Source organism: Capsicum annuum, chromosome 11 (genome assembly GCF_002878395.1).
Source record: "Capsicum annuum cultivar UCD-10X-F1 chromosome 11, UCD10Xv1.1, whole genome shotgun sequence".
Taxonomy (NCBI): domain Eukaryota; kingdom Viridiplantae; phylum Streptophyta; class Magnoliopsida; order Solanales; family Solanaceae; genus Capsicum; species Capsicum annuum.
In genome coordinates, this window is record NC_061121.1 from 36,222,770 (window position 1) to 36,235,075 (window position 12,306).

Consider the following 12,306-nt stretch of genomic DNA (forward strand, 5'->3'; position numbering starts at 1 on the left):
ATTCAAATTCAATCCTCTATAAATAGGTCCCTCCTTACTCAATCGTTCATTCAACTACACTCTATTTATTTATTGCATCTCATCTTTCATATTACACTCTAGAAGATAAGATTATGGCTGACCTAGTGTGGGATGTTGCTTTTCCGCAAGACGCCGTGAATGAACTTCAAAATTAAGTTCGTGACCTGCAATGGGAACTGAGAGGAGTTAGAGCAAGAATGCTTCGCGAGATACGTAGGCTGAGGAGGGCCTTGGTACTTCCGGTTGAAGATTGTCCGTCTGGCAATGATGATGATGATGATGATGATGATGATGATGATAATAATAATAATAATAATAATAATAATAATAATAATTAGATTATTATTTTTATTTTAGTCTATTATATGTATTTTTATTTGTTTTTGTTTAATAAATAAATAAATTACATTTGATCTTTGACGTTTTAATCCATATTTAATTTTCATTCTGTCTATTATCTTCTCAAAAAATTTGTCAATGATTCGACATAAAAAGGAATAATTTAGAATCCAGTAGCAATAGCAAGATTTATCTGTTGGGTTTGTGGCAGGGGTTGATGTGTTGTTCAAAATAGATTACTCATGCTGCAATAGATAAGAAGTCTGATGCAACAGATAAATAGTCTCTTTCAACAGATGACTAATTTGTTGCTTTGCTTGGCTCTGACGTTTTAATTCGTACTCCCTCCATTTCAAATTATCCATTCCAAATTGAGATGTCACATTGATTAATAAAAATAATTAATAACATGTCTAGTTTACCATAACCCACTGATCAGTTGGTGGGACAGTAGACGTGTTTGAAATAACCATTGTTTGCTATTCAATCGAAATTTCATAAGAGAAGAAAGCTTTTAACGTCGGTCGGTGTATAGTACCCCTATTAAATGATGTTTTCATTTTAATTTGAAGAAAAAGTGATTAATGCAAAGGGTAAAACATGAATTTTTTAATGTTTTCTTGATTAATGAAAAAAATAAGTAAAATGAGAAATCGAATTAGAAAATTTGGGACGGGTAATTGGACGTAAGGAATAATTTTGAATCTAGTAGCAATAGCAAGAGTTGAAATATATTGGTTAGCTGTTGGGTTTATGGCAGGGATTGATTTGTGTTGTTTCAAACAGACTAATCATTCATTGCAACAGATAATTAGTCTGGTGCAACAGATAAATATTTTGATGCAACAAATAATTAGTCTGGTGCAACAGATAAACATCCTGATACAACAAATAATATGCCTAATGCAACAGATAATACGTTTGATGCAACAGACAAATCTCCTGATGCAACAAATTACTCATCTGATGCACCAGATGATTGATTTGTTTAAATTGTGGGCACTTATGCTGGATTCATGATCGGGGTTCTATCCATTGTTGGAAAAATAGAAGTGTACCCAGATGACAAATACGAATAAAAATCATAATTTTACTTACCAAAGTCACCTATGACAGATAAACATTCCGATACAACAGATAATACGTCCGATGCAACAGATAATACGTCTGATGTAACAGATAAACAGTCTGATGCAATAGATAAATCTCCTGATGCAACAGATTACTCATCTGATGCACCAGATAATTGATCTGTTTAAATTGTGGGCACTTATGCTGGATTCATGATCGGGGTTCTATCCATTATTGAAAAAATAAAAATGTACCCGGATGACAAATACAAATAAAAATCATAATTTTGCTTACCAAAGTCACCTATGAAGTAATGCCAAAGTGGAAAGTGATATAGTAAACAAAATTTGACCTAATAAATTGATCAGATTGCAACAGTAGTGCTGTACCAACAACAACAATAATAAATGATCGACAAGAAGAAGATGAAGATGATAATGAAGTAGAAGATGATGATAATTAAGCAAAAGATGATGAGTAAAGCAACAGAAACAGAAACAATGAACAACAAAAATCGCTAAGAGAGAGAAAACAACAATGGATTGAAGAGAGAGAAAGACGCCTTTTTTTTCCCTCTATTTTCTATTATTTTAGGTATACATTGGGATAAAAATATAAATTTAAAAACTTGTGGGTTATTTTTAAACTTTCCCAACTTTCTAATCCATAATAAAGTAATTGTCACCTCCAACTAATAATTAAGACTTGTGTCACCTACACCTCATTTTAAAACTCTTTTGTCACCTGTGGCCCGAACCCCCTAGTTTCTTTTCATTACTTATGTTGCAACAACAACGACAACCATGAAATTACATGTGTTTTTTTGGTGCAGTATTTACTTGAAAACACTTTCAAGCAACTCTCTATTAATAGTGGTATGCAAAAATCGGATCAATAAATCAAATTAATAAAAATGTTATTGATTTATCGGTATTGAGTTATTAGGTTAATAATTTTTTACCAACATGGTTTGTGATGCAGTGGTGGGATTGCTCTACCCTTTAACCAGAGGTTTTGGGTTCGAGTCTGGGTATGGAGAAAATTTTGAGAAAATTCTGAACTATCGGTTCGATTTTTGATTTTAAGATTTTAGTTGATGGTTAAACTGATGATGCAATAAGATTATATAAAAATTACATTTTTATTCGTAATTATATAATAGTAGCTTTACGTTTTAAATACATACCTTTTTTTTTATATATATTTTATAGTTGTTTTTTTAGTCCTTATAATTTATGTGGATTTTATACATGAAGTTAGTGTCAAACAAATAAAAATAAGAGAAGTTAAAGAAATTAGGGGAGTATTTTTTTTATCGGTTAAACCAAAAATTGAATCGAGAAAGGCCAAAAATCGACTAACCAAAAACCTCGAACAAATATCTTATTGGTACAGTTATCAATTTAATGTGTTTACAAAACAAAAATTGATAAACCAAATTAATTATACACAAAATCGAACTGTACCGACCAATGTGCACCCCTATTCATTAGCTTCGAATCTACATAAAATTCATCAAAAATACAACAACAACAATAACAAATCCAGTGTATTCCCACATAGTGAGGTCTGGGGAGGGTAAGATGTACGCAGTCCATACCTCTACCTCTATAAAAAATATATAGCATAAATTAAGTTATATTAACATAGAAAATTAATAAAATAAAAAAAATCTTAAAATAAAACTATACCTTTTTAAAATTTGGAACAACGTTCAATTGAACAAGAAGAGTTACAATTCAATTCTTCAAGAGAAGTGTGAAAGTGACATTGTTTCATACAACCTACCAAGCAATCAGGTGTCCTACTTAAGACACATGAAAATATGTATTTTGTTTTGCAAGAAAATTTCTCTTCACTAGCGACTTAAACATATGTTAAAACAGTCACAATGAAAAAAATTGTCAATAGCACTTTTGTGAATTTCTTTTGAAAATATATATATAGAAAGAGCAGCTTAATGAACTAAAACTTCCGCTATACGTAGAGTCCGAGGAAGGGTCACACCATAAGGATATATATATATATATATATATATATATAAATGTATGTATGTATGTCTCTCTCTCTTTCTCTCTCTCTATAACTTTCACTAAAATTTAAAATAGATTAAATAATAACCTGATCCAAAATTTAAATAATAGTAAAATTATAAAACACAAACTATAATTTATGTTACATATTTTGACTTTCATATTATATTGGTCTAATTGACAACTCATAAAAATTAATGTTTGAATTATCTTTATTAACTAAAACATAAAGAGATTTATTTGTGATAATTACAATTAGTTTGACCCTTAAAAATTTATAATTTAAAAATATTTTTCGTAAGACTATTTGGTCAGAGATCTATTGGGGTAAAAGAAAAATGTGAAATATATTTTTAATGGCGAGAGAATATTAAATGACTCAAAACATTACAAATGCTAAAATAAATGTACTTGAGCAGATTAGAGAAGTACTATTTACTAAAAATTATTTTCTGCGTTTTGAGTACTTTTAATTTTAAAAATTACTTTAAACAGTTATATATACTAGTAAATTAAAAAATAAAAAATAATGTTAAAGTATTTTAGAATTTAATAGTTACAAAACCACAAAGATTAAATAATGTTCAACAAATGTGATTCGTAAAATGCATTTGACAAAAGCAACTTATAAATATTCTATACAAATACAATTTGTGAAATATATCTATAAACGCAATTTGTAAAATTGCATTTGACCATTAAATTTTTCTAATTTTGTTTTATAAAAAAGATAATAAATATACGTAAAATGCACCAAAGAAACACAACTTAGAAAACACATAAAAAAGACTAAGTTATTTATTGTATTTAGCTAAAGTCGATAATATATATATATATATATGAAACTAATTAATGTGCTTTGAACTTCTCTCATGATTCAAAATTTTACACCATGATGATACTTATTATAATCCATCGATAGGTAAGTTGACCCTTCACCCAATTAGATAACAAGTAATAATGAAGAAAAAGTAAAAATACTGGAATAATGTGGCTAGATTTTAGAAAATATTTTTTTTTAATCTTATTTCTTTCTAAATATTTTTGTTACTTTCTTAGACTTACCTTTTATTCTTAGATACTCTTCTGCTGGGGTCATCAAGTCTTGTAGTTGTTTTATTTTTAATTCATTTACTCTGCATTTATAAGAACTAGTACTCATCCCCGAGCGATGCGCGATCAATATTTAAAAAAATCATAATATATTATCGCGCTTGCTTAATCATAATTATTAGTAGTAGCATACAACTATTTATGTTTTACGATTAAGATATTAGTATTATTTTCAAAAAAACTATTTTACAAATTTCAAGTGCACAGATTGTTTAATAGTGGGATATTTCTTTTTTTTCATAATAAATACAACCAAATTTTTAGATTTGAAATGACATATTTGGGGCTTTGATATGGCTATAGTTTTGACGAAAGACACTTTCTGTAAGTTGTTTTCACCGGTAGGATCATACTAAGCATGAGTATATTATTATTGTTGTTTAATACATTATTGTATGTCAACTTTTTTAGTGAAGTTGTCGCTAACATAAATAATTAACTCCAAAATTCAAAAAATACCATACTTATATAAGATATAACACTTTAATATTAGAGATTCTTGAAATATAATTTATATATATATATATACTAAATAGCAAAAAAGTTTTGCTTAGATTGTTGCCAAGTGGCATGCTGTGAGGATTACACGTGTCAGTTTTAGGACAAATTAGTTAAAATTAGGTTTAGTTTTGTTATTAGCTATTATTTTAAAATTTAAATTTAAAAATAACTAAAATTTATATTTTCAAAATATATATTAATAAATCTTCTGATTTACAATTAAAAAATATAAATCTATTTAAAACGCCGCACAAATTTATAATTTGTATTTATTTTATATATATATATATATATATATATATCAGAAACGTCTGCTTTATCCAAATTATGAATAAAACTCTTGGCATTTTTCGGGACAATACTCCAAAATTTTGGAAACATTAAAATTATTTGGAAAACAAATCTAAAAATTAGTCAAGTTCTTTTTTTTTTAAAAAAAGAAAAAGAAAAAAAGAACGTCCAAAGTTACAAAGAAATACGAATAAGAATTCATGTGACATAAAAGAAAAAGTAAAACATTCTTAAAATTTCAAGTGTAATTACCAAACAAATTTAATTAAAATCTAAAAAATTCATAGAAAAGCCTGATCCTACTAAATTTTCTGTATCTAAAAATAAAACTAACACGTATAACAAATATTAATCAGAAATCTCTTTTAACAGTAAAAACAATATGAAGTGGTTAATTTGAAATTTAAATTTAAATTTAAATTCAAAAAATATGTAACTAATAATATCCTTAAATTCTCATTATTAAACTAAACTAATGCAAGACACATTATCTAGAATAAAACCACAATGGGGCATATAAATAATAGTAGTATTTTTGATTGGAATTAGTTACTTTTTTTAATTTGACTATTATCTTTTAATGTTATTATGGTTATTTAATAACTGAATATTATTGTTTGTCTTTAATTTTCACAGATTTTTGTAAAGATAATTCACATTTTTATATTTACTATAACTTTTTAAAGTTTCATTTTAGAAATACAAACTTTTTCATTTGAAAAAACTGTATTTGATGGAACTGAAAAACATATTTTCAGTCTAAAATAAGAAACAAAAGGAATGTGGGTTGTTTAAAGAAAAACAATTGATTGTTTTCAAAAGAAAAGTAATTTCAATGGGAGATTGGATAAGCTTTAATTTCATTTACAGATAACCAATGAAAACCACAAAATTCAAATTCATTAAAATAAAAATTAAAGAATTAATTAACCTAAGCTAATCCTAACCCACGTCTTAGTAACTTCTCATTCCCATACACCACGATCAGATACACACTGTTGCACACCACACAAATATATATTACACTCCCAAGAAATATATGAGCACATATGCATAAATTCTATAGTGGGAAGAAAATTTCTAATGAAAGATATCAGACTGTGACGTTGAGCACGTGATAACAAAATTCATAATTGTGAAGTTTTGCATTTCCTTTGTCAATTGATTGTGTGAAATTCTTCATTTTTATGGTAAGTTTAGACTGTTTGATCACTCTTTTTTTATCACTATGAGTCAATGGACTACCTTAGAATTCACAATTTACCTTAAAGATGGAGAGAATTCATGTGTAAGTCATAAACAGTCACTATGAGTCAATGGACTACCTTAGAATTCACAATTTACCTTAAAGATGGAGAGAATTCACGTGTAAGTCATAAACAGTCCATATTTGTGAATTGTCATTGAAAAGGGACAAAATGCATAGTGCATTCATGATGGAGTTCAGAAGGCTATGTTTTGAATTATTCTTATGTTGAAAATTTTTCTGATTAATATGATTCTCCGTTTTGCATTTAGTATTACACTCTATAACCTAGGAAGATGAGAAGATTCTTAGCACTTTTGTGAGTGATGTGGATAGAACTTTTGCAAAATAATATATGGAATACCAATTGGGTTCTACAGAAATACACTTTTGGTTTTGAATGAACGTATCCAATTTAATTTATAGAGTAAACCAGTAAATATGTTGCAGTGTAATATCCTAAAGGTTTTATCTTTTCACACATGGTGGAAGGCAAGATGTCTGAGGATATTTTCGTCTATGACATTTGTAGAAGGTGGAATTCAGGATGCCTTTAATATATTTACAATATTTGTCTTGACGAATTTTTTGATAGTGATCCTTCGATAGTATGTATTCTTCACTTTATATTATGTTATAATAAAAACAATTTACTTAATTTTGAAGTAATGTAATCTCTCAATTTGTAGGTGAAGGCCTGCAAACATAAGTTCCATCTTCAATCTGTTCTTTCATGGTTAGCTAAATGGTTCCCTATCAGGTATATTCACAAGATAACCATGGCTTCAATTTTGAATCTAATCAATATATCCAATACTAGGACTCTTAATCAATGTAGCATATATTTAATTTCATAGTTGGGAACTAACCTATATTCATCTATCTATTTAAAATGTTATAGTGGACACTTAAGTTACTTGATGAAGCTTCGTTCGGGACTGGCTTGAAAGCATCAGCGACTATGTTATTTGTAGGTGAGGCCTACACAAGGCACCGGAGGACGCGAAGTGTAGCATATTCTGCAAACAATTCTAGAGTAAATTGTGCAAATCACACCAGTTAATGTGACCTTGAAGCTTGGCGTTGAAAAGGCATCAATTGAGGCGATGTTGGGCCTTGGCATGTAGAATTCACTGCTAAGAGGTGTCATTCTTGATTAAAAATTTCTACAATTACTTTTTACATTGACATTTCTATATGTTTTACTAAGTAGTGCAATTTGGGAAATGCTAATAAAGGGCAATGTTCCTATTTATGCAATCAACAAAACAAAACAATAGAACCCACCAACAGTGTTTTTCAACTGCTTTCTTTGCGTTTTTCATAAAATTTGTTATTCAAATAGGTGAACATTCTAAAGCTTTTAGGATCCGAAATTGAAGTAAAATGTGCAGTTGTGAGCTTTATGGTCATTTCTTCTTTGAATTACTAAGTTTTATTTAGAAGCTCTTTGATTATTAAAAGTACAATTGCTTTATTGGATTGTAGCAGAGAGCTCGCTAATTAAAGAGAAAAAATTTAAAGCTTTATGAGTAAAATGTATATTACTAAGCCTATAGATCACTTTTAGGTGAAGTTGGAAACGATATACGGGTTGTAAACTCCTTGCCAACATTTGACTTTCTTTTCTTTTTTTAAATGTGAAAATGTATTAACTAAAAAAATCACATGTAGCGTGGCCGTTTAGTTTTTGATGATACTTTCTCTTTTAATAATATTATAGTTTAAGAATCTCTAATATTAAAGTGTTATATGTTAAATAAGTATGGTATTTTCTGAATTTTGGTGTTAATTATTTATGTTAGCAACAACTTTCACTAAAAAAGTTGACTTTCTTTTCTTTTTTTAAATGTGAAAATGTATTAACTAAAAAAATCACATCTAGCTGAACTTGATGTGAGGGACAAATTAAGAAGAAATAGAGGATAACATCCCATCCAATAATATCTGCCAATTTATGATGACCCAAGAGAAGATTTGGGGTATGTTGATCTAATTGAAATAGGTTTAATCATTTCTTCAGAATTGCCTCAAGGGACCAAGTTTGATATCATAAGTGTGATATTCTAGCTACTAAATTTAAAGGGGTTTTGCTAGCCTGCCTACTGATGATGCAAACATACATATTATGAACTTTGTGGGGATCTACACTTCATAAAATCTTCTTGGGGTGAGTCAGGAGGCGATTGATGTGCTAAGGATATATAGCACTTTTGACACTTAAAACGATGAAAATATGCAAGTTTCTTAGGTTGTTTTGTAAGATATGATGTACTTTTGGGTATTTTTTTTGCAGAAAATCATGTTTTGGATGCTAAACTAAAGAAAAAAATGAAAATTAAAGTTTTTGGCTACTTATCGAGGCATTTTTGGGCTTAATGCCACTTACAGGGCATAGGTGACCAAAGTAGGTGCCAGAACTTGAAGTCTAGACACTCAGAAGCAGTAAAAAAAAAACTATGTCACTTAACAAGGGCATCTACAGTCTGTAGGTTCCATGTACGGTCCATAGATGACCTAAGTAAGTGCTAGAGGGCCAGGTTCAGTAAGTTTCAGGAGTTGTACAGGAGGTCTGGGATTTACCAAGGACAGCCTACGGTCCATATATAACCTAAGTAAGTGGCCACCAATTGATTTTTAGGATTTTCTTATATCCTATAAGTACCCTTTTGATGTTCTTTAGTTAGTTTACACAATATTAACACTTACAAACATATATTTTCTTCCAAAATTCAAATTTGATCTCGGGATTACTTTGTTTTTAATTTTGGTTAATAACTAAGTTACAAACTTTGGGGTTTATTCAATTATTATTGTGATATTGTGTGAATGTATTTAGTTATGAATTTTGTTTCACAACAGTGAGCGGCTATAATCCTTAGCTTGGGTTGTGGGACCCTGGCAGATTGATGAAGTAGTGGAAGTATGAAGTTGTTCTGAACTAGTATTATTATATGTATTATATTACCTTTAGTTTAATAGTTGTCTTTGCAGTTGCATAAGTTCGGATCCCTCCTAGAATATCACTACTTACTCCACAAAAGGATTACTGACTAGGAAAAAATAATCACAACAGTAATTTGATGATGAATTATCGATCTAGGCTAATCAGTATCATCTATGTAAGACTATTATCTATCATCTAATAACTTGAGACTCAAAAGGTAATAGTTAACTAAGATCTAGGATAAGGGTTAGTAATGCCACATTCGGACACTCAAAAGGTAAAGGATGAAATCCGTCAATGAGTCCACAAGATAGTTGATGGTACACAACATATCAGATTCTACATGCAAGATACTAGGTTGGTTCAACAAAGCATGATAAACCTATGTTTGAGAAGCCGGGGGAACACATCCCTAGTGTTAGTCTCTAACTGATTACAACCAAAGTTATGTTTTGATGCTTGTTAGAAATTACAACTAAAAACCCTTCCCCCCATTTACTTTCAGTTTTTCCCGGTAGTTCCTGCAAATAAAAGATAATTCCATATCTTTTCTATGGGTTCGACCCCAATCTAATTGGGTTACTTTACTTGAAAAAGATTTTTTATCCTTAATTAGAGGTTTAGTTTAGGCGTTGATAAAAGTTTTGGTTCCATTACCGAGGAAGACGGTGTGAGTTATTGATTGATGATTGTTTGAGTTATTGGGTCTTTATTTTTTGTTCTTAGTTGGGTATATCCTAGTGTATACCTAATATCGAGATTTAAGAAAATCCTTTACTCACACCACATCCTAACCCAAAGAGGATCTTATAGCCTAATCATACAGTGATAGAACCAGTATATGCAGAACATTTAGAAGGGATTCCGAATAATCTAAATGCAGTACCTCCCCCTACTCCAAGTGATCCACAAAACATTGCTGATAGATAGACAGAGTAGATGTTACTAGATTCAGCTGACCAAAGAAGGGATACTGAAGTTCAACAGTTAGCTTAGCAGGCAGAGTTAGTCAGGCCAAGATCAATAGTTGATCATCAATCAAAACTCAACCATAATTGAAATAGAGTACGAGGTGGTCTAGCTCAAGTGATCCCAGCATACCAGTATTTTCAGTCGTATGATGATGAGAAGGATATGGGATACATCGAGCCGGTAGAAATGGGAGCTATCATTCCTTCTGCACTGCCCCTAATGTGAAGTTTGACATAACAAGTACCATGATCCAGCTCTTAAACTTGAAAGGTATATTTTCAGGCTTGGCTACAGATGATGCAAATATGCATTTTTCTTATTTTTTTGGGATTTACACTTCTTATACTATTTTAGGGGTAGACCAAGAGGTACTCAGATTGAGGTTGTTCCCTTTTTTGTCGACTGGAGAAGCTTATTTGAGGTTGGGGGAATTTCCAAGAGGATCTATCACCACGTGAAATGAGTTGCACAGGCAATTCTTAAACTATTTCTTTCCGTCGACCAACATGTTTCATCTTAAAATAAGATATACAATTTCAAATAACTATATTCTAAGTAAATGTATAAGGCTTGGTTTAGTTTTAAAAAAAAGTTGAGCATGGTGCCCAATCATCGAATTTTAGGGATGAGCTTGTTGGAGATAGTTTATAGATCCCCGAACACCAGTCCCAAACTATGGTAGACACAATCACTGGAGGGGTATTTATGAGATTACATTAGGAGATGGCTTCTAAGGTTCTAGACCTTATTTCTCTCACCAACCAAGGGGCATACTTAGGAGAATGAGAGAGGTGTTGGCACTTATTTTATTGGAACTTCCGATAACCATAGAGCAATTGATAATTCTGTGATGTAAGAGATTACATAGTTGAGGACTGATGTTGGGTTGATAACTAAGCAATTCATAGTAGTGAATTCCTAGAAGGTTGATATGGTAGGTTCAAAGGGTGCAACCTCTAGACCATTTGAAATTAAAAGGGGTGTCCAAGTATCTTGATTGATAATTAGTGAGTTTCCAAGCCAAAGGTTAAGAAAACCAAGGTTAGAACTATTATAGAGATAGATACAGAGATCAAAGTAAGGAGCATGATTGTGAATAAAGATGAAAAAAAGACTATAAAAAGAAGAGAGCAGGTGCATTCCACCAAGTAGTCATGATACTGAATCGAGAATGGAGGTGATGTTGACCAAAACGATGAAGGGTCAAGAAAGTCAAGGGTCTAGCCTTAAGGAGATCAAGGCTGATATCTCAGGTTTGACCCAAAAGGTTGAGTCTCATGCAATAGTGATGAAGTAGTTAGAGTAGAAGTTTGAGTAGATGTCTACTACACTGAGTCAGAGACAACCAGGTACCCTTCCGAGTGACACAATGTAGAATTCTTCAAACATCAGTCATTGTCTAGCTATCATCACTAGGAGTGGGCCCACTACTAGTGATCCCCCTATGCCTATTATTGAGGAGTCAAAAAATGATAGTACTGCAATTAATGAGACACCTAAGGAAGAGTTTGAGAAGTTAACATTTATTGATGATGATTATGAAACTGATGACGGTGATAACTAGGTTTCCGAGCCCAATGATAATGTTCACCATTGTAGTGTGATTCTTTTGTATTATTAGTAGAATAGAAGAAGAACCTCGGAGCGATCACTATTCTGTATTTTATTGGGCCCTTAATGTTAGATAGGCTTTGGGTGACATGGAAACTGACACAAATTTAATACCACTGGTTATATACAAGCTGTTAGGGATGGGGGTACTCAAACATACA